General features: G+C 40.7%; 1 long non-coding RNA gene across 1 annotated transcript; it reads left to right on the top strand.

Annotated features, from left to right (window-relative positions):
• Positions 1-743: 743 nt before the first annotated feature.
• Positions 744-22,990, top strand: LOC128112564 (uncharacterized). Its single transcript, XR_008219031.1, has 3 exons — positions 744-823; positions 1,505-3,181; positions 15,441-22,990. It is a non-coding gene; the product is annotated as an uncharacterized LOC128112564 (long non-coding RNA).
• The last annotated feature ends 306 nt before the right edge of the window (positions 22,991-23,296 follow it).

Below are 23,296 nucleotides of genomic sequence, written 5' to 3' on the forward strand. Positions count from 1 at the left end.
TGGTGATGCTGATCTCACAAGCCATCAATGTAGAATGTAATTTCTATGGAATACCAGTTAGATCTTAGAAGGGATGGAATGTTATGGAATGCCCCTCCAATTCACAGCCGTGTGGGTGCTCATTCTTGTGCACAATCCTGCTATGATATGCTCTGTCATAATATAATGCACAGTTGACACAATGCTGTTTAGAGTTCTAGGCACCAAAGTTTTGAGCTAAGTAGTTGTCTTTTTCTTATGTGACTCTCAGCTTCAAGCATTCTGTTGCAGTAATGGAAAACAGACTTTATAAGGACACAAGCCATGCAATAAACACACGTTCATAAAAAGCTGTACTAATGTGTTCATATTTTCACTCATACATTCATCATTTATTCTTGAATGAGCATGTATTGTGCCTCTAAAATGCCCTAGACCCTGTGAGCAGCCTGGGGAAATGACAGACACTAAGTCATAGTCACCAGATTGTAGTGGAAATCAGTGTGCTAAGAGTGATGGACAAAAAACAACTTCCCTTTATTTGATCATCTTTAGTGACCACCCTTGCTGGGTATCTTTGAACCTTACCCACCTTAGTTCTCTGCCCTGTTCTTCTCATAAGCACAATTTAATAATAGTGCTGCTTGTTGCCATGGCTATTACTGGAACATGTTCAAAATGCAAGAGCACACAGAACAGTGAGCAAGTTGCCTTGACAAAAAGCTAATGGGACAGCCAAACAGACAAAGCCTTAAAGGGTAAGTGGAAAATCCAATCACGCAGAATATCACAAAGTCCGCGAATGAAGTCCTAGAGACTGGAGTATGGATGAAGAAACAAAGAGGTACTTGCTAACAGCTATAGTCTTTTTCTTCAGATGAATAGGAATCACTTTGCTTGGGAAAGTTAGGGGTACTTTTAGTGTTGGGGGGTTGTTTTAGAAAGAAAAAGAATTGCATATTTACAGGTTGTTTCAGATGCAATGTTTAGGTAGTTCTGTGAAAGTGGATGAAAGAAAGTGAATGGGTAAGGTGTGCCATATTATGGTTGAGAGGTCCTGTGACTTGCTCTAGAACAGTGGTTCTCAACCTTCCTAATGCTGTGACCCATTAATATAGTTCCCCATGCCATGGTGATCCCCAATCATAAAATTATTTCACTGTTACTTCATAAGTGTAATTTCGCTACTGTTTTGAACTGTAATGTAAATAACTGATATGCAGGGCATCACGGCCCACAGGTTGAGAACCACTGCTCTAGATCATGGGCAATTATGGGAGAAAACATGAACGGTACAATTTTTGTTTGTTTGTTTGTTTGCTTGTTTTCTCCAAGTGTGCGATTGACAAGGCTTGCCGAATGTTTTGCTACACACAGTGTGGAGAAACACAATGGAGTGACGGTTTCAGAAGCTCCCTTGTGTATTCCTGGGAGAAAGGTAGAAAGTGACACGAATAACAGAAATTAGAATTCCAGGAGAAACTGAAAACTTACCTTTGTTTCCCATTTTCTTCCTTCCTTTTAGGAGAAAAGTTAATTGGACTGGAATCAGGTCCGATGTTTGGTTTGTGGGTGTGGGCTGGACGGTGGAAATAAACAAGGACACTGCTCAGGAGACAGACACTAGAAGTTTTCATTGCAAAGTGCCAGTTAAAGCCTTGAGAGATGATGAGCCTCCAGGTGGTAATATCTGCAGTGAGACAATGGATGGAGGATGCCAGTAACTGAGAGGTCAGCCAGATGAAACCGGGAGAGAAGGACTTAGGGAATTTGCAAGTATTCCAAGACAAAGCTCCTCTGCTAACCCTGAGTCACACAGTGGTGACTTTTTGAGTTCAGCTTCAGAGGACATAGCACATATAGGAGAATGGAGACAAAACAACAAGTGTATAAAAATAATAAAGATTGGTCACAGATATTATGTACCCCAAGATACAGAGTAATGATTAGGAAGCATCACCCTGAGGTAGGTGATAAAATGGATGAGGTTGGAGAGATTTTACACTCCAAACAGCTATCTCCTGCAAAGCTAGGTTATATATCGTGGTAGATGGCACACTTGTGGCCAAATAAGAAAATGGAATATGAGGCTGGAGAATAAAGGCCAATGATGCACTCGGTTACAAGATCCTGGTCTTTTTGTGAAAGAGAGTGTATTCTAAAATGCCAAAGCAAGAAATAGTCACTGCCTAAACACCCTCTTGAAACTGAAATAAAGAAGCAAACCCAGAATGCAAAGCTTGACCTGAGTCCTGGGCTCTGTACTAGGCGTGGAAAGAGGAATGTGTGGGTAGGAATGTCTGGCTATTTTCTCTCTGTGCCCAGCATCAGGAAGAAGCCACTGTGGATATGATTGTCCAGATCTACTGCATTTTGTTCTTTCTTTGGCAGGTTTTCTGTAAATGTAAAAGCAACAGTATTTGTGTGTCACCTTCTCTGTGGTTTTTAACCTCCACTACCTCATGGAATTGATAATATTATTTTGATCATTATAACGATGTGGAAAATGAGGCATGGAATGAGGTAGTGCCTTCGTTATCTAGCGTAGGTACAGGCTGAGTCAGGATTTAATCAGATTTGGGTATTTGATCTCTGTGACCTTCTGCAATATATCAACCTATTTGTTCAGTAAACAATGTCTGAGCCTATAGAAGATTCCTCTAATTTGTTTATTAGCTGAGTCGGTTCTCACTTAATTACACGTATCAATACTGAGAGGGACCATCTTTATGGGTTCACATTTAAAGTTTAAACAAAATAAGAAGCTTTTATTTCATAAAATTTAAACAATAATAAACACAAAAAATTGATAAAGGCAGAAAGCATTGTAAATAGCAGAGGACACTAAGTCCCTCTAAAATCCTGTGCAAGGTGGTGTAATAGGAGCATTGAGAATCCTCACACATTTTAAACACTGTGTTCGTGATTTGCCTGAAAGGAAGCATTAAAAGATGTTAGAATTGTCTCTGTAGGTTTCCCCATCATGATCTTGATGCCCCCTTGCTGATAGAATTCCTCTTCCCTCTCTTCGACTGGACTCCTGGAGCTCAGCCTGGTACTTGGCTGTGGATCTCTGCATCTGCTTCCATTAGTTACTGAATGAAGGCTCTGTGATGCAACCAAAGCAAGCTCGTGAGAACTCATGAACTTTAGACCAACAGCTGTGGAGCCTCCATGGGACCGGACTAGGCCCTCTGCATAGGTGAGACAGTTGTGTAGCTTGGTCTGTTTAAGGAGCCTCTGGCAGTAAGATCGGAATCTATCCCTGGTGCAAGATCTGGCTTTTTGGAGCCCACTACATATGATGCGACATCTTGCACAGCCTTGATGCAGGGGGAGGGGCTTGGACCTGCCTCAACTGAATGGACCAGGCTCTGCTGACTCCCCAGGGAAGGCCTTATGTTTTCAGAAGAGGAAATGGGGGGTGGAGAAAGAGAAGGGATGAGAGGGTGATCTGTGGTTGGTATGTAAAATGAATAAAAAATTTCTTACTAAGGAAAAAAAAAAAGATGTTAGGAGTTCTGTGACCATTTACAACATGCCCAGATGGGGGTGATGACAAGTTTATAAATCCTGGAGAAATGATTTTGCCATTATTAAATAGTTGAGGATCATAGAGAAACACTGATTAATAGAACAATTAATTAAACTGTCTTTAGATTATACACACAAAACCACTCCGGCTGCATTGTTCCTTAGGAAATATCTGGGATCCTTAAGAAGTCTTTGTGTGTGTGTGTGTGTGTGTGTGTGTGTGTGTGTGTGTGTGTGTGTGTTGTAAGTGTGTGTGTATGTACACACATGTGTGGAGTTCAGAGGTTGACAACACATGCCTTTATCATTCTCCACCTTGTTTTGGAAGATGATCTCTTGATGGACCTAGAACTTAAAGATTCAGCAAGCTCCAGGGATTCCCCTGTCTCAGTCTCCTCAGTGGTGGGATTATAGGCATGCACCACTACTCCTGGCTTTTTGTGTGGGTGCTACATGCTGAACTCGGGTCTTCGGGTTTATGCAGCAAGCCACTTACCACTGAGCCCCCTCCTCAACACTCTTTAGGAACACCCTGAGAAGATGTAGGGTTTTAACTTTATGGAAAACTAGAATATAATACCTTGGAGACATTGTATATTGTGTACATATTCAAATTAGAATATTAAAAATTGCTCTGGGAATCTCGGGAAGACAGATTTGAAGAGACAAATGTGAGGCGGGCAAGTGCTTTATAAAAGGGATGTGTGCTCTTCATGAAGGCAGGAGCAGAGCAGAGCAGGGCAAACGAAAGTGATGGGGAACAAACTGAAGGTCAGTGGACAGAGCTTCTAAATAGGCAGTCTCCTGGTGCCATTCCCAGGCCAAATGTCTAAAGTCTGCAACGGGTAACATTTTTTCTTCCTAGTGGAGAGGGGAAGTCAAGACATCTTGAATCTTTGTAAATTTATGCCCTGCTTTTAGGCAAATGGAGGGCAGGCGGTGCTCTGGCATTTCGGCTTCCCACTATTTTCAGCTCAGAGCATCTCTACCCACAGAAGCAAATCCCAGGGTGGCAGCCTCAGGTCTCCCACACTACTGTTTCCTTCATAGCAGGGATTACTCCTCAAGCTTTGCTTTGAAAGCATCTTAGATCTTGTATATTTATTTATTATATATTCATCTTTGGCAATATTTTTTTTAACTTTTCATCATATTTAATCATTGCACATGACACTTTGTTATGTAAGGAGCCTTTCATACAAATATGTGTATGTTATAGGTTGAGCACCTTGTGTACATTCTTTGAATATTCTCTCTGGAAATTTTTCATCATATGTTAAAAAAAAAGACCTTAGGCTGGCAGTTAACATCACTTGCCAAGCCCGATGACCTCTGTTTGAACCCCAGAATCCCCGTCATTGAAGGAGAGAGCTTCTTACTGAAATTTGACCTCTTGACTGTCACATTTGCACCATGGCGACACACCCACACACATACACACCAATAAAGAAATACAACTTCTGTTAGATCTCTAGAGGATTCCAAATTTACGGTACATCTGGAGAGAGGAGACGGGCCTCTCCATTGATGGTGGGGTGCTGTCCTTACTGGGACGTGCCCCTGCCCATGGGACACAGCAAGGGGTCTCTGGGTTGTGCGACTTTGGACTTCTTTCACTTTTCTCCCTGGCTAAAATGGTGACCAAGGGCAAAACAGACACAGAGAAGTTTTGTCACCCACAGAACTGAGACCATATTACTTGAATAAATGACATGTTAAGCCATGCTTGGCCATTATACTTCCTGCTGAGAGCTGTGACGAATCACAGACTTCAAAGTGCCACCATGGAGAAAAATGAGTTCCTCAGGAGAGACCTGTGTTTGTCTTCCTTGTCTAACTCATCGTTAAGAACAAATATCTAGCAGAGAAGACTGTTCACCAACTGACACTGGAACTTTGCCCTCTTGTTTTCATTACACATTTTAAACAAGGAAAATCTGAATTAGTTCTCTCTATCGGTTCCCAATCCGTAATTAGTGAAGTAGCAACTTGAATAAAAAGCTTTTTAAAATGCATAATGCAAACAAGAGAAAAAGCATGCCTCTTGAGCAGTAATAAACATCTTCAACAGCTTTTCAGAAGTGTGTTTTTGAAGCTAGAATACTTGATATATATATATAATACACACACACACACACACACACACACACACACGTGTGTGTGTGTGTGTGTGTGTGAGTGCGCTCGTGTGCGTGCGTGCATGTGTGTATGCATGTATGTATATCTAACAATATACATCATATCTACATGGCCTTAAGTTGACATAGGTAGTTGTATGTAAATATCTGACTTACATTTTGAAGTTTTGTAGCTTCCTTAGAAGGCATTGATTGGTAAGCATGTATTAAATATTAATTATGTATATCATGGTTTAAGAAGCTAACTTTCTGCTGACTGTATTTTCCAATGAAAACAGAACAAAGCTAGAATAAAGTAAAGCATAATCAATATATTTCAAACTATTAAATACACTGCTTGTTTGCTTTGTGAGACACATTGACTTGGATTTCTTTTTTCCCAACTTTAGATCCAAACCACTCTGCATATTTCAAGCAAAGGACTTAAACATTAATTCTTCTTGTTCTTTTTTTTTCTTGTAGCACTAATTTGCTTCATTAACAATAAGATCAGGTAAAAATTGACACCTAGAGCACTTACTGTTAAGGTGAGGGTTTTTTTTTCCTGGAACAATCAATTTCATTTTACATGCATTACCTCAGCAATCTCCAACATTGTTCAAGGATGGTGTTATCTACAGTTTGAAGATAAGAACAAAAAAGGAGAGGAAAGACAAGCAACTTTGAACTTGAGTTTATCTTACGATGCAACTGTTACCTGTCTTGTCTACCTTATTTGACACTATGAGCCAGATTCAAATTTCGCACCTGTTAAGTACCTAGAGGGATTATTGTGTATGTGACATCTTTTCCATCAATTTCCTTTGCTTGTCCTGAGTCAGCTGCCCTTACAGTACCATACATAAATACCACCAACTATGTTTACTGTGAGCAAAGCACAAGGTTTACTGCCCAGGTATGCAGAACTCTTTGTCAAAAGAAAAGGATAGTTGATTGATAAAAGATCTAGATTTTTTCATTTTTTTTTTGTAAAAACTGATCTTAAGATAGATTTCTCAGTGAAGGTAGGAGTGTGCCTTGACAAGTTGGTGAGAATAGCATCATCATTTCACACAAAATATATGGCAGGCATTAATTTCCAGTGTCAGATCAATTCATTGACCATAGCTATCAAGAGCAAAAGAGACTGGACAATTAATCCCTTTATGACACGAAATTGCTGTATCATAGAAGTGTAGCCTTCGCTGTTCACCCAGCAGCTGTTGGCTACTGTGCTTTCTGAGGCTGCAAAGAGCAAGATGCAGGACATCTCTGACTCAGCTCTTCATGCTTCTGCTCTTGTTGATGACTATTTTGTGGAAAACCCTTTTTTTCTCTCCAGCACTCTCCAGTTCTTCCAAAAGTGCTATTCCTAAGGTAGAAATATAAAAAAAATATGAATTTAATGCAATAGTTCTCACCCCCTACAATTTGATCAATATTCTCTCTGTTATGAATGTATCTGCATTATAGGTGTCTTCTGTCTAAACTGATCAAAGTTAGATATGCACATATATAATCTACATCTATATGTACAATATATGCATACCAGGAATGCGTATATTGACATATATTTCTATTTCATTTGGCTTTGGCTGGTTCCTGTCTGAAGCTGTCAGTCTCCTGAGGTTAACGTTTATCTGAATCCTACAGTTTATCTCCAGAGTGAGTCTGACAGCCCATAACTCAGCTTTAAGTTATCAAAGCAGGCTTCTTTCTTCTGTTTTATACCACAAGTTTCATCAGACTCAGAAGAGGCTCTCTAATGAGCTTAACTTAACTGTTCAGCCCAATATCCACCTTAATTCCTGTGGGTAGTGGGCATCAACAGGGACTCCTTAAGTTTAAGTGAATAAGTGAGCTCCTTTTAAAGACATCGTGGTGATGTCTAGTTGGCATTAATTGGTGGCAGCAAGTTTGGGGCAGATTGCATCTGTCGATATTAGTCATAGTCACCACTAGTCAACAAAGGTGGTGGAACGTTTGCCTGAGACTGCTCAGCAAGCCAACAGTACAGCGCCTTTACTAGTGGATCTAAGCGGCAGTAAAGGATGGAGGAAGCACACACGAGAGGCAGCTGACAGGAGTGAAAATCTCGGCCCCAGGGGATTTGAAGCCTAGTTCTGCTATGAATGCTCTGAGACTTAGGACCAATAGTTTATACTTTTTACTTAGTGGAGATTTGCAATATCAGCCCCATAAGCGTCGGGTGAGAGCACCTGATGTTGTTGCGTAAAAGCCACCAAAACAGTTTTTGAAACAACCAAATGGGCCAGAAAAGGTAGATGGTTTCTATTATTTCTCTCTCTCTCTCTCTCTCTCTCTCTCTCTCTCTCTCTCTCTCTCTCTCTCTCTCTCTCTCTCCTCTGTGTGTGTGTGTGTGTGTTTCTCTCTATGTCTCTGTCTCTTTCATTTTTGTTTTTGCTTTGTTTTGTTTTTTTGTTTGTTTTTTGATATCTCTTCTTAATTGAAAATAGCTTCTTCTCTCATACAATGCATCCCAACCACAGTTTCCCCTCCCTCCACTCTTCCTAGTTCCTCTCCACTTCCCCTCTCCCCATGATCTACTTCCCCTCCATTTACTTTTCAGAAAAGAGCAGGCCTCCAAGAGATGACAGCCAGACAGGACAAAACAAGATACCATAAGACAAGGCAGAACCCTTCATATGGAGGCTGGACAAGGCAACCCAACAGGAGAAGAGACTCAAGATCAGGCAAAGGAGTCAGAGATCCACCCACTGCCCCTGTTAGGAGTCCCACAAAAACAAAATTACTCTTTCACTTTGTTTAATTAAAACCAAAATACTCCTCCTTCTTCCAATTCTTTGGGACTAGTACAAATATCAAAATAAATACTCAAATTCAGTTGCCATCCTATGTTATATTTGAAAGTGAACTACTTCAAATTCTGCTAACGGGATGTTCCTTAGGACTCTATGCATTGACCACTCAGTTCTGACTCTTTTATGATGCTGTAGGATGCTTGGGTAACTTGCAGAAATCCTGAAGTCTCTCTAGGCACACTATTTCTGCTTCTCTGAGTACATAGGATGTGGCAGACATCTTGCTAAGTCTTTGTACCCATGGTGCCAACACATACCCTGTCCAGAGGTGAAGAGTGTGGTGGAGATCTCACAGATGGGAAATTACCACTCTGCCAGATGGAGAAAGTCTGAGGATCTTAAGAGGCTGGAGGGTAGACAGGAAAACTAGGTATGAGCAGCTGCTCATACCTGATGATAATTTCAGGATAGTCCCAGTTTCCCTCACATCTCACAAGTTCTGATACAGTCCTCTAAGCAGAGATCTTAGTCTTTAATATTTCAGCAACTCTGGTCCAAATCTCATCTTTCTTAGATCTAGATTCTAGAAATTTCTGAACTAAACTTCAGTGCTCGTCATCATCAACACTGCCCTGGATCAGGCTCATCAGCCACCGGGTTTCTAGAATGCCTTTGCAGACACTTGAGACACTGGAGTTTAGGGTTCCTTTGGATACTAGAGACACGGAGCTCTGGAATGCCCTTTGGGATGTTAATGCCATGGTGTAGGCTTCCTCCCAAATGCTTAAGGAATTTAGTGATTCACACCAAGAGCCATTAGACTAAAACTCGCACCAGAGTATTTTACCCAAATCGGTAAATGTTGAGCAGCATTAGACAAGTAGGTCCCTGTCACCCATCTGCCACAATGCCAAAAATGTCTATTAGTTTCCTACATTTCTTTTTATGTTTTAAATTTCTGTTGTCTCTGATAGATATATACATATTTGTTGAGTATATAAATTCTTATACACACACACACACACACACACACACACACACACACACACACACACACACACATTTGTTGAAACAGAATCTCAATTTGTAGCTCAAGGTGGCCTGGAGCTCACTGTGTTAGCTTGGATGGTCTTGATTTTGTGACAATCCTCCTGCTTCACCATCCTGAGTGCTAAGATTATGGGCATGAGCCTCCACATCCAGCTGAGTCCTTTAAATCTACAAAAGCACTCTGTCTTCTCTGTCTGTGATTTCTGGTAATTCTTTAACTTCCACAGACTCCCCACATGGTCCATGTATATATCTTATATCATTGATTACACAAGATCAATGTAAATGTGAGACTTTAGAACCTTATTATATTTATTCTTGTTACCTATTCTATTTAATCTTCAAATTTACTTTTAAATTCACACTCAGGACATGGTGGATTAAGTTACATTTCAAAGAATATCACAAGGCTTTTTAGTCACTAGAAAGTAGATTCAAGTCCCATCCCCACCGTACTTCTAACTTGTTTGCTAAAGTTTGGCTCAGTGAATTTATGATTTTAACTTAAAAGTTGTGTTCACGCAAATAACCTTTGATACTTTTGCTCTCTTGGTGTAGTTGTTTTAATTCTGTATAGATGTACCCTGATTACCAGTTAACGCAAAGGCCTCTTAAATGTCAGGAGGTGAGCAGGGATCTCAGGACTGCCAAGTATCTATAAGGGTCATTAGTTCAAAGGACTGCTAAGCAACCCAGCAACCCCCAGTGATACCAAGTGCCATTAAACAGATGCCCACCCTTGATAATATCTACTCAAAACCCAAGGAGTAAATCTTCTATGTAGCTCTGCAGATTTGAGTACTGAAAGACTAATGGACCCATATAAAATAATCTTCCAACTTCTGGGCTTAGGAAAGCCCTAAAAACAAATTAACTTTAATGTTTTTCCAAGGTTTGTTAACCTTGCTTGCTCAACAGCTGCTCTGCTTTCATAATGAAAGAGAAATGACATCTTAATGGCCCTAAGGTTGCCAAAACTGGGGGAGTGAACATGCTTTCTGTGCTCATTGGACTCTTCCCTCTTGGTGAAGTATGATTGTCAAAATCCAGAAGTCTCCGGACATGAGCATGGTAGCCGTGATGAATGCCACAGATATGCAGCAAATAAGATTGCCGTGCAATTTAATGTTCGATTTTGATGCCCTGGTCCTTATTAGAAAAGGTCACAGATTGTCCCGCTCTGATGATTAATGCAAGCTCTTGCATCTTCTTGGGTTATTTCTGCAATATGTATTGTCTGACTGTTTGCTCCTTGTTACACACTCTGCCAATGCTCACTACTCAAAATGAATTTTGATAGGTGTTAAAATGGGGTGTTTCAGCCTCAGATTTTGTAGATTTCCCCCTTTGAAGGGGAGAATTAAATCACTGGGTCCCCAAAAATGCTGAAAGCCTATTTCCATCAAATTGGCCCTAGAGTTTTCTTTAAATTTATGCTGATAACATAATCACTATAATAAACAAGTCCCTCTTCAGAAAGTCCTTAGAAAATGCAAGGCAGAAGTATTTTTTCTCAGAAACTGATTAGTTAAATCATGCCAGACCAATGGTAGTAGCAGTAATCTGTCCTTATTTCTTGTGTGAGGAAAAGCAGCATTCCTTAAGAAATAAATCCTCTTTTGCTTACCTGCTAATGCTAAATATTATATTGCTTGTAATTTTTTTTTGGGGGGGGTAGGAAAATGTTTCAACCACTCACTTTCTGGAGTCAAAGAGAATAACAAGTTTTTATATTCTCCCTCTGTATTCATTCAAAGAAATTATATTGTCCATGCACATTGAAATGCCCTGATATCTAAGCTAGCACAGTGGCTCAGCATGTAAAGGTACGTGCACAGTACCACCTGACAGTGCAGGCCTGGTGACCTGAGTTCAATCCCCAGAACCCATGAAAGGATGGAAGGAGAGGATCAACTCCACAAAGCTATTTTCTGATCTTCACTGATGCACCAACACATGCATTACCCCCCCCCACACACACACACACACTGTACATCATGGGCAGCACAATAATTAACTAAATTTAATTTAAATGTTTCTATCGTTCTTGTTTTTGTTATCCATGGTTCTCATTTCAGTTCCCCATAGTAGGCAATCTAGGACACAGAAAATGCTCAAGTTCTATTTAATATCAATTTAAACTGACATAGCACTCACCCAGCTCAGCAAATCCTTCAGCAACTTTTTACCACTGCCCTTCATCTTTGGAGACTGGGATTTGACATGAAGACAGAATTTTCTAGGTGCTGTTCACCCAGAAGTCTTAGCCCATCATTCAATGAATCTTTTTTCCCTGGCCCTTTCTTTCTCAGACCTACCTCTAGGTTTGCTCTTAAAGGGTTAGATGGCCACTCAGAGTTAGTTACATTTCATGACACTACCAAGTTCAACATTTGGGTTTAGCATTGTTTTGGATTCTGTCACTAAATGTTGATAACAAAGAACTGATCAGCTTGTCAGCAGTGGGTGTGCAGAGTCAATAGAATAGAGAGAGCCCAGAACAAGGAGAAAATGTAGGTGGTAGATTAAGACCTTTATTTATTTTTATTACCCAATCCCTTTTGCCAAATGGATTAAATCTGCTCACTTTGATATGTGAGCATATAAAATTTTACCCAAATTTAGTCAGATCCTAAAAAATAACACATTCTGCCAGTGGTTCTCGACCTGTGGGTTACTACCCTTTTAGTGAACCTCAGCCTCCAAAATATTTATATTACTATTCATAACAGTAGCAAAATTACAGCTATGATGAAACAACAAAAATAATTTTATGGTCGTGGGTCACCACAGCATGAGGAACTGTATAAAGGGTCACAGCATTAGGAAGGTTGAAAACCACTGTTACTCTAGTAACTAGAGTAAATAGTAGCATGGATTTACCCCTTGTTTAAAACCAACCAATGATATTTAAGGCTTCCTTTTCACAATGTATGAAGATTTTTATGAGAAATAATAAGGTGTGAACATGTGCTGCAGTATGGATGAACTTTGAAAACATGGCTGTTTGAAGGAAGCCAGAGAAAGACCACACAAAGAGCACACATTAACTTTGCCAGGAATGGAAGAAGTAGGTCCTAGGGCTTGACTGTTAGTGGACATCGAGTTACTGAGACTGCACTAGATGGAAATGCAGTAGAATTAGACAGTGGTGACAGATATACAACTTTAAGAACCTAATACAACTCACTTTAAAATCGTGTATATTATCAAGGTGAAGTATATGGTAGGTGAATGATAACTCAATTTTAAATGTTCTTGGCTCAGTGCCTGCTCTCCTGGCATCTGGGGTTTTTCTAATATTTCCAAGACAAAGTCTGAAGAGACTAGTTTTGACAACTCAGAACCCTGAAGCAGATGAAGAGCTGGGTATCAAGTTGGGCAAGTATGTGCATACCACTAAAAGATCATAACCTAGCACGTTCAACTGGGTTCTGTGTTTCTTTGTAACATGATTGTATTAAAAAACCCTCTTGGACCTGAAATTTTCACTCATCTACTCATCTTTGCCTTGACAATAGCTTAGTAAGGAGAATAATAGGGAAAGCCAATTTAACAGAATCAGAAAGTACTAGAATAGCATGGCAGAATGCTGGTATTTTGAGTCCTTGTTGTTTTGACTTAGCACTTAGCTTAAGTGGGAGCCATATCACTTCTGAATTTAATATGTCTAGAACTCAGGAATTCACATTTTTTAATATTTGTGGTAATTCTTTAGACTTAGGCTTGACAACTATTAAGAATTTTTTGTAACTTTGTATTTTGTTTGAAATGCCAAATAAAAAGATGAAAATGCTATTTTTTACAAAACTGCCAATGTTGATATTTGTAAGTCATTGTTTGGGGTTTTTAATCACTGACACTGCTCATGAGTAACTAATTAAATTAAGATTTCCATCTTAACAATTCTTTTGTATATTTGAGCACAGCCCAGAAATCCTATAACCATTCACCTGTAATGGTGTTTTTTCTATATAACACTCAACATATATATACATATATACATATATACATATATATATATATATATATATATATATATATAGAGAGAGAGAGAGAGAGAGAGAGAGAGAGAGTTGTAGACCATTATTCTCTGAGTACAATAGCACAGCTGTGACTATTCAAGAGCACCATAAGATTGGGCCTGTTGATCCTCCTTCAGAGAAGGAGGGACTAGAGAAGGACATTGGACCACTCCTTCCTATGTCTCTCAGCCAGCTATAGGTAATTCTGCCCCAACTGCTAGTGGTCTGTGGTCTTGGGAGGTACCACAGTATCTAGAGGCAGGATAACTGAAAAATGGGTTCCATGTACTCAGCTACGGAAAGTCATCATCTATAGTAAGGTGAGCCTTTACAGTGATGCAACTGCCTTGGGGGTCACATGAATTGTAAGTAGTCTCTCGCACATGTTCTGTAAGGCAAATAGTTCACTAAGCTGGACCCTGAGGAAATCATTCCTTCAGTCTGTTGTAGCTAGAGTTTTCCTGCCTGGCCCACAGTCAGGACAAATCTCTGACACCTGCCAGTCCCACAGCCGCTCAGACCCAACAAAGTAAACGCAGAGACTTGTATTGGTTACAAACTGTATGGCCATGGCTTCTTGCTAACTGTTCTTACAGCTTAAATTAATCCATTTCTATAAATCTATACCTTGCCACGTGGCTTGTGGCTTACTGGCATCTTCACATGCTGCTAGTCATGGCGGCGGCTGGCAGTGTCTCTCTGACTCAGCCTTCCACTTCCCAGCTTTATTCTCCTCCTTGTCCCGCCTATACTTCCTGCCTAGCCAATGGCCAATCAGTGATTTATTTATTGACCAATCAGAGCAACACATTTGCCATACAGAACATCCCACAGCAGTCTGTCATTGGTACCCTACCTGAGGTTGAGTAGATATTCATTTATCTCACTGGGAAAAGTTCACACAGCATGGTTTTATAATATCTGTGTGTGTTTGTATGTATGTATATGTGTATATAACATATAATATATATGATATGTAATATATGTTATATATCTCCTAAATAACTGAAGGTTTCTAAAATTTGATCTTCTGTTGTCTTTAACTTCTGAGTCCTCTTATATGCAAAAAGGTTATTTTATTTTGCCTCATATGCCCTATGAGTGCTGAAAATTGTATAGACTAGTTGATCCTTTTTTGTGGTGGTATTGTGTTCCCCAAAATATTGTGCACCCTAATAAACTTATCTGGGGTCAGAGAAAGAACAGCCACTAGATACAAAGGCTAGAAAATGGTGGCACTCACACCTTTAATCCTAGCTTTCCAGAGGTAGAAATCCCTCTGGATCTCTGTGAGTTCAAGGCCACATTGGAAACGGCCAGGCATAGTGACACATGCCTTTAATCCCAGAAAGCCAGCCTTTAATCCCAGGGAGTGGTGGTAGAAAGCAGAAAGGTATATAAGGCATGAGGACCAGAAACTAGAAGCATTTAGCTGGTTAAGCTTCAGGCTTTCGAGCAGCAGTTCAGCTGAGCCATTGGGATGAGGACACAGAAGCTTCCAGTCTGAGGAAACAAGACCAGCTGAGAAGTTGGCCAGGTGAGGTTAGCTGTGGCTTGTTCTGGTTCTCTGATCTTCCAGTTCACCCCAATACCTGGCTCAGGTTTGATTTTATTAATAAGAACTTTTTAAGATTCATGCTGTCAGGGACAAGGACAGAATCTTTAATTAGTGGAAAAATACAGACCCCCATAAGACAGGGAACTAGATCATCTTACAGTCAGGTTGCCTAGCAACAGGACATTGAGTCAGAGCCCTTGACCCTTTCACCCTGTAAACATCCTATACAAACATCCTGTTAGCTTGCCCCACCCTATGCAGATAACAGCTTCTTGCTCCCCCTACCCTGCAGGAACTATACAAACCCTCCTGGAGAAAAATAGTTGCACCTTGATCAGAATATTGTCTTGGTGTATTTCCTTTGTATCTCCTGTCCCTATCTTTCCGTCCTTAGGGTGATCGAGAACCCGTTGAAGCCCTGCTGGCCGGGGCAACTGGCGCCCAACATGGATGAAACCACCTCTTGAGGATTTGGAACGTCGTCTCATGCTACACTTTTTTATTAAATTAAATGATAATAGGACTTGGGGTGTGGATCAACAGTAGAGAGTTTGCCTGACATGCTCCAAGTCCTGAGTTCAATCCTCGGAATTAAAAAAATATAAATGTACATGTAAATAATGTGTTATGATCTCCCTGTAAAGCTTTGCTGAAGTTCAATCACCGTTGCTCTTGTTATGGAATGCACTTTCACACAGAACACACTGCAGCAATGCAGTATTAGGCACTGACTTTGAATGCATAGTATCTCATCCCTTTCTCATTTAGGTAAGTGCAAATGTGCTCAATCTTATACATGAGGGTATTGTTATCTAGTTAGTGGTAATGAGTAGGGTTTGTCATAAGAGTGCAAATTTCTTAAGAATTCATTCAAGTTCACCTCTCCCATGTCTTATGCATGCCTGGTTATTTGAGAAACCACAACTGCAAATGGGTTTGTATTATTTAAGGGGTAGTGACATTTATTTTCCTCCAGGAAGACATTTCCATTTATAACACATGAGATTTTCCCTACAGGTCCTTCCCATTTGGTTGTTTTCATCCCTGCTCCATTGGTCTACTTAGCAAATGACTGCCTCACAAATGGAATGTACATTAGCTCAGCCATTATCAGTCTTTGCTAAGCAGGAGGATTGAGCGGCCTCCACCAGCCTTGTCAGAGGTCTGGGAGCATGTCACTGTGAGAAGACATTTCTTTCTGGAGATTCATATCATGCCTAACTTCTAAACTCCCTAAACATAGTTCCTCATTTCAAGGAGATTACCAGTCTGTAGAAAGCAAGATTTTTTAAAATATAATACTATATATCCCACATCAATGTGGTGAATGCCCAAAAATAGGAGAGGGGGAGAGACAGAAAAAGAAAGTCATTCACTAAAACAAAAGTCAGAAACTGCTCACCCAAGTGTTCTAAGGATATGGAGTTTCCTAGAGAGACAAGGGGATGTTAAAGCAGCCAAAAAGCATTGGGACTGTCAGTCTGGCAGGAAACACCTCACAGGAGAAAGTCAGCTGAACTCACACACATTGATTCATATCAACATTTGAAAACCTCTGCTGTTTTGTGACAAGTTCTCGTGCGGGCCAGGTTGGCCTTAAACTCACTGTGTACTGACAGATAACCTTGAACTTCTGATCTTCCTGCCTCCCAAATGCTAGGGTTACACCGCATCTTACCTGGGTTGTACGCCAGGCTGGGTATTGAACCTAGGGCTTCCTGCACACGAAACTAGCACTCTGCCAGCTGAGCTACGACCCCAGACATTCAGTACCTCTCACTAAGGAGAGGGGCTGTGTAAAGCTGGAGAATGGACTAGGCCAATGAGATATCATGGATAACAAGGCTGCCCAGGTGGCCGTGGCTAGCAAATTATATGGCAGTCTCATTGCACTTCCTGTGTGGCTGGTGAGATGAAAACGCCTTACCCATCGTAGGGCATTTCAGAAACAAAGTCCTAGAGAAAGACCTGAGTTTACACAGGGACAACACAGTATTATGTTTCTGCTCATGAGGTAAGTTCCAGAAATTCAAGCATGCACTCCAATATCACAAGACCCTCCAACACACAAATGCCTGTCGGTAAGGGGTAATGTATCCTCTGCAGGTGTGGGAATGTAATCACCAATCCCCTCTGCAATATCACTGTTGCTTGAGTATAGCATACTCCTCCACTGAGAGGGAAGTGTGTCCACACCATCTAGAGCTAGTCAATACTTGCATATTACCGATGCTTAGGAGTATAGCATACTCCTCCACTGAGAGGAACGTGTGTCCACACCATCTAGAGTTAGTCAATGCTTGTCTAGATTAAGTCAGCCCTTGGCTAAGTATTGTGCCCTGGTGGTAGCTAGCTGGCAAAACTGTTCGGGATTTTATTTTAAATAAGGAGAGGAAAATTATTTATAGTCATTAGAATTTGCATGGCTTTTGTTCAGGAATAAATTATGGACTCTTGATAGGAGCAAACGATTTAAGAGGTTTGTAGACTTAATAAATACTGGCATGGTGTCCCAGTCTTCAGTCTGATTTAGGAACTGCAAAGGCAATCCTGACTCCTTTAGGGATGAAGCTGTGGTTCATTTCGGGTGACCAGTGAAGTGAAGGAGCTCGAACATTCTCCATGTGTCAGTTAACTGATCTTGGCAAGACCAGAGCCTTCTAAAGAGATTTGTTTTGTTTGAAGGAGCGAATATTTGGCTCTACTTCAGTGACATTTTGGAGCAGTCTTCTTAGTTGCTATTGTGACTAAAAATTTCATTCATCACCTGTGCCACCATCTTTGTATAATATGCCATTTTAAAGAGGCTGGGGGATTCCTAATGGGCCCTCTGAGACTCGTACTGTTTAGAGCTCCCTCACCGACCTCTGACATAAAGAGAGCAATGTGAACATCCCACCTCAGAAACCCGGTTCCATCATCTCTCTTCTCTCTGTAGTGAGTGTAGCTTTGATCTCTTCCTTCTACTGGGGTCTCTTTGGCAAACACACTCTGTCACTTCCACATCTTCAAATAGGCTTTTTGAGCAGCACTCCTCCTGACTTCTCCTCCACTCATAGACATGATCCTAGGCAGACACTCTATGTTCACCCCCTGGGCACCTCGTGTCCTAGTCAGCAATAGTACCGACAATGCCTATGATCTCCTCTGTGTGTCTTGCTATGATTTCTTCATGATGCCTCACTGCAGACCACACATTACTTTTAAAATCTCTCATTCCAATTTCTTACCCTCATTTCACCCTTTCTAAAACCCCCGACTGTTGTTTCCCTCTTTTCCTTTTGTGGTTCCACCTTTCCCCTCTATTATCCTTTAAACATTGTTGTCGACTTTCCCATCCTTTTCTCCAGAGCTTCAAAGATGTGCTTTCATCCTGGGAGCTCAGATCTGTATCATCAGGATGGGACCGCCATCTGAGTGTCATACCCATAATGTCCCTTGTTATGCGAGTGCTGCACCCAAGCGTCTCATAATCACTTCAAACTCAGCTTGGTCACAACCGACTTCCCACATTTCTAAGCAGTGGAATACTGCTTAGATCTGATCTAGTTCAACTTTGGGGAATCTCTCTTTTTTAAACCTAGTTTATCTTTTTAAAAATCTTAATGTGAGACATACATATGATGGATATATGTGTGTGTGCATGCTCATATGTGTAAATGTGGGCACATGAACGACATAGTGTTCATTTGGAGACCAAGACAACCTGCAGTCCAGTTGTTTGCCTCTACTTTGGACAGGGTCTTTTTGTTGCTCGAAGCTGTGTAGACCAGGCTATCTTCCTTGTGAGCTTCCCGGTATTCTCCTGCCTCCCATCTCAGCACAGGAACATGTGGGCTCACAGAAGCTTGAAGCCTGTGGAGATATTCTTCCCTATCACTGAGCTTCACCGCATGCTTTAGAAAGAGAAACAAGAGACTTACCTGCCCTAGCTATTAACATGTAGATCCTCCCACAGAAGGAGATCTGCCTTACTCATTTTCACATCTTCAGTACCAAGGCACAAGCATTTGAGAGCTAATTCGCCAGCAGTGCCGTGTAATGAGGTCTCCTTACAGCTTTGGGTTTTTTGCACTAACGGGAAGCATATTAGACCAGAGTCCCTAAGCTTGGTGGAAGACACTCTCTGGTGTAACTGCTTAGTCAAGGATTGCTTTCATTTCTCCAGGAAGCTATCAAAACGCAGCCATGCTGCCACAGCTCACCTCCTCGCAGGCAAGCACATGAACACAATCTCAGGAGAACACAGAAGTGGAGGAAAGTGCCTAAAAGTATGGCTGTGAGGGATCGCTGCAGTTACAGAGGAAACATGGTGGTATGCTCTAGGGAGAAGGAGCAGGTCTGTCTTCCACTTTGATGTTTAACATTCAGTAGGCTAAAAGCATTCTGTCTGTAGTCATGAATAACAGCCTTGAAAAATGTGAAGACATTTTAACATTAAGCCTTACAAATATAAAAATCTCAAAAGAAAAAAAGTGAATTGAAAATGTAAAACTCCTGCAGGACAATCTCATCCCTCCCTCCCCCTGGGAGCCCCTATGGTCTCTCATCGGCCCTGTCTCTTTGGATTTTACTGTTCTAACATGCCTACCACACCTCATGTGTAGAAATCAGAGGACAGCTGGTGGGTGTCAGTTCTCTCCTTCTACCATGCTGGTGTGGAGGACCGAACTCAGATGGCCAGGCTTGGCCGTAAACAGCCTTACATGCTGAGCCTGAATTTGACTGTTCTGGGTCCTTTCTGCAGGTAAATAAGAACAATATCATTCCTTTGGTTATTGCTTTATTTCACTTAGCATAATAACCTCAAGGTCCATCAAAGTTACAGTGTATGTCAGAATTTCCTTCTTTAAGACTTAATATTGTTTTTATGTGTTGTTCTCCTTTTCCCCTTCATTTGTCTGCTCATGGGCACTTGGGTTGTTTTTTATTTTTAGTTACTTTTAATAATGTCCCTCATGCACATGAATTCACAAATGCCTGTTCAATGTAGCTGGAGAGCTTCTCTCCAGGTCCCACCAAGCCCCTGCAGTCCCACAGCCCACTTATAAAATAAACACACAGGCACTTATATTATTTAAACTGTTGGGCCATTAGCTCAGGCCTACCATTAACTAGCTCTTACACTTAACTCAGCCCATTTCTGTTAATCTATATGTCGCCACGTGTTCCGTGGCTTTACCTGTTGTCTTTTCAAGCTGCTCCCTGGACGGCAGGCTGGCGTCTCCCTGACTCCACCTTCCTGTTTCCCCAATTCTACTCTCTGTTAGTCCTGCCTATACTTCCTGCCTGGCTACTGGCCAATCAGCATTTTATTTGTCAATAAATCATCCACAGCAGTTCAAAGCTCTTATTTCCATTCTTCTGTGCAGATATCTGAAAATGGGATCACTAGATCACATGGAAGTTGTGTTTTTATTTTATTGAGGTACCACCAAACATATACTACAAGGTGATATCACTTTATGTTCCCATCAGGTACCCACAACCCCCGCCCCCAGTGTCTTCACTGATGCTAAATACTGTTTGTCTTGTAGTAAAGTTTAATTTCCTTGTGGTCTTAATTTATTTTTCCCTAAAGATGAATAATGTTAAGTATGTTTTCACAGGCTTTTTGTCCATGTGCTGGTCTTCCTTAGAGAAATGACTATGCAAGCCTTTCATCAGTTTTAGTTGGCAGGTTGTTATTATTGTGAACTGTCCTTTGTGTGTGACATAAAATATTCATTTTAAAATTATTTCTCCACTGAATTATACTTTTGTTTGTATTACATGGGTCACAACAAGCTGTAAGGAAGAGCTGGTGAATTAGCCTATCTCAGTAGGCCATGCACCTAGTTTATATGTAGGGATTCTATTATTCTGGCAAAATGTGAGAATGGGTCATGGTTAGTGTGTAGCCAAGTCATATGTGCCCAAAACTTATATCTCACGGTTTCCATCAAAAAGCCTTTGTCCATAAGCAGAACTACCCGCTGAGAGAGGGAAATGGCATATGGCTTATGAATGGTATTTTAGATAGACAACCTTCCTGGTTTTGATATTAGCTTGTTAGAATATTACAAAGCACAATAATATGGAAATTCATATTTTTTACAATATTTCATGGATATATAAGCACCTGACTTAGAGCTCTTCTACATGGGCCAGGCAGTTTGTTTAGTATTTCTACTAGGTCAATACATAACTGGTTTTTCCTTTATATTCCAGTTTATTTTTGTGGTACTGGGCATCAAACCTAGGGACCCTTTCTCCATGTTAAGCAAGTGTTCTACTACTGAACTATATCCAAAGCTCATGTTTTTGTGAGTTTTATTCAGTTATTTTCATCTGAATCCTTAAACATTCAAAACTCTTGTTAATGATGTCATAGCTCCAAAGAACTTAGCAAGGTAGTATTAATAGTTTTAGAAAATTATTTCCCTCATATGTCTATGGCATCCACATTCCAATGATAAGTCCACCTGTGTCAGGATTTAATGTATTTTTTAAAAAAGTAGGGCAATGGTGGCACACACCTTTAATCGCAGCACTGGGGAGGTAAAGACAGGTGGATCTCTGAGTTCAAGGCCAGCCTAATCTACAGACTGAGTTACAGGGCAGCCAGGGCTACACAGAGAAACCCTGTCTGAAACACCATGCCACCATCGTAGTTAGGGTTTTTATTGCTATGAAGAGACATCATGACCATGGCAACTCTTAAAAGGGAAAACATTTAATTGGGTGGCTTACAGTTTATGGTGTGACATGGTGGCATGCAGGCAGACATGGTGCTGGAGATAGGAGATGGAGCTGGGATTCCTATATCTTGACTTGTAGGCGACAGGAAGTCGTCTGTCTCACTGGGCATGGCATATTTGAGACCTCAAAGGCCACCTCTACAGTGACACACTTCCTCCAGCAAGACCACACTGCCTCCAATAAGGCCACACCTCCTAATAGTGCCACTTCCTTTGGGGGGCATTTTCTTCTAAATCAACACACACACACACACACACACACACACACACACACACACACACACACACACATACACACATCCAAAAAATGGCATAAAGGCTGAGGTGGCTCAGCAGTCAAGCCTCATTTATCTAAGTTTAATCCTTAGAACTCATATAGTGGAAGAGAGACCTGACTCCTGACAGTTGTCCTCTGCCCCTCATGGTGTGTGTATACACACATGGCAAATGCACAGGTATTTAAAATAATGACATAATATATATATTTTTGGAATACGAGTATTGATCAGGCCTCAAAAGAAAAGAAGACATTACTCAATAATTGAAAGCATCAAAGCACTTATCAATAAGCACCCATAATATGTATTATTATTTGTTATTGTATTTTGTTCCATAAAGCAAATTCAGAGTTTACTAAGAAGAGGCTTCATTACAGATTTAAGTATAAGTAACTGAAGCAAGACACACACACAAAAGAAAAGGGCAGTTTCACATACCCATGAGCAGTTAGTGTGAGTAAGCATCTCATGAATCACTTATTATTGTTTAGAAAGACTTTGTACATTTCAAGTTGCTTTTTTTTAAAATGATCTCTAGGCTGTCACTGAAGGAGTTAAGATACCTACAAAAAATGCCATATGGGAACAGTAAAAACTCTGAGGGGGCTACAATCTCTAGAACTATAGATGAATAGAGCCAGCAGCATCCTTTCTCTTATACCTGTTGCCATAGAGACATCACACGCTGTTGTGATCCAAGGGGTCAAGGGTCTTGTGAACTGATGAACCACGGTGGAGAGTGGCTGACACAAAAGCAGCATGCATTCAAATGAGGAGGTTTAAAATACAAAGCCATGGATTTTATGCATTTCTGTATAGTTTAAAATATTTGAATTGCAAGTTAAAAATGTTGATCGTTCGAGTATCTACCTTTGAAGACTTACTCTTTTTACAAATCTGAACATTTGCAGAAAAGCACACATGAGAAGCTTTACAGTCCATTTACCACAGAGGAATTAGGTCAATTATCAACACCAGCATCATATTTTATAAAATAAATAAATAATTTAAACCAGCTGAAACAGATAAGCCATCCTGGAATAGAAAGCGTGGTGGCAGAGAACCCTTGATTCGCTGGCACCATGAAGACAGGCGAGCATCTGCACAGATTGATTCTGGATAGTTGTGACGCCAGCACTCACACTCACACCAGAGCTTGCAGGGAAGCCAGACTTCACACCTCCACCCTCAGTGTTCTAACATAAGGAAGAAAATCTGAAGTCATGGCATCC

This window comes from Peromyscus californicus, unplaced genomic scaffold (genome assembly GCF_007827085.1).
Source record: "Peromyscus californicus insignis strain IS unplaced genomic scaffold, ASM782708v3 Scaffold_17__1_contigs__length_78620276, whole genome shotgun sequence".
Lineage (NCBI taxonomy): Eukaryota > Metazoa > Chordata > Mammalia > Rodentia > Cricetidae > Peromyscus > Peromyscus californicus.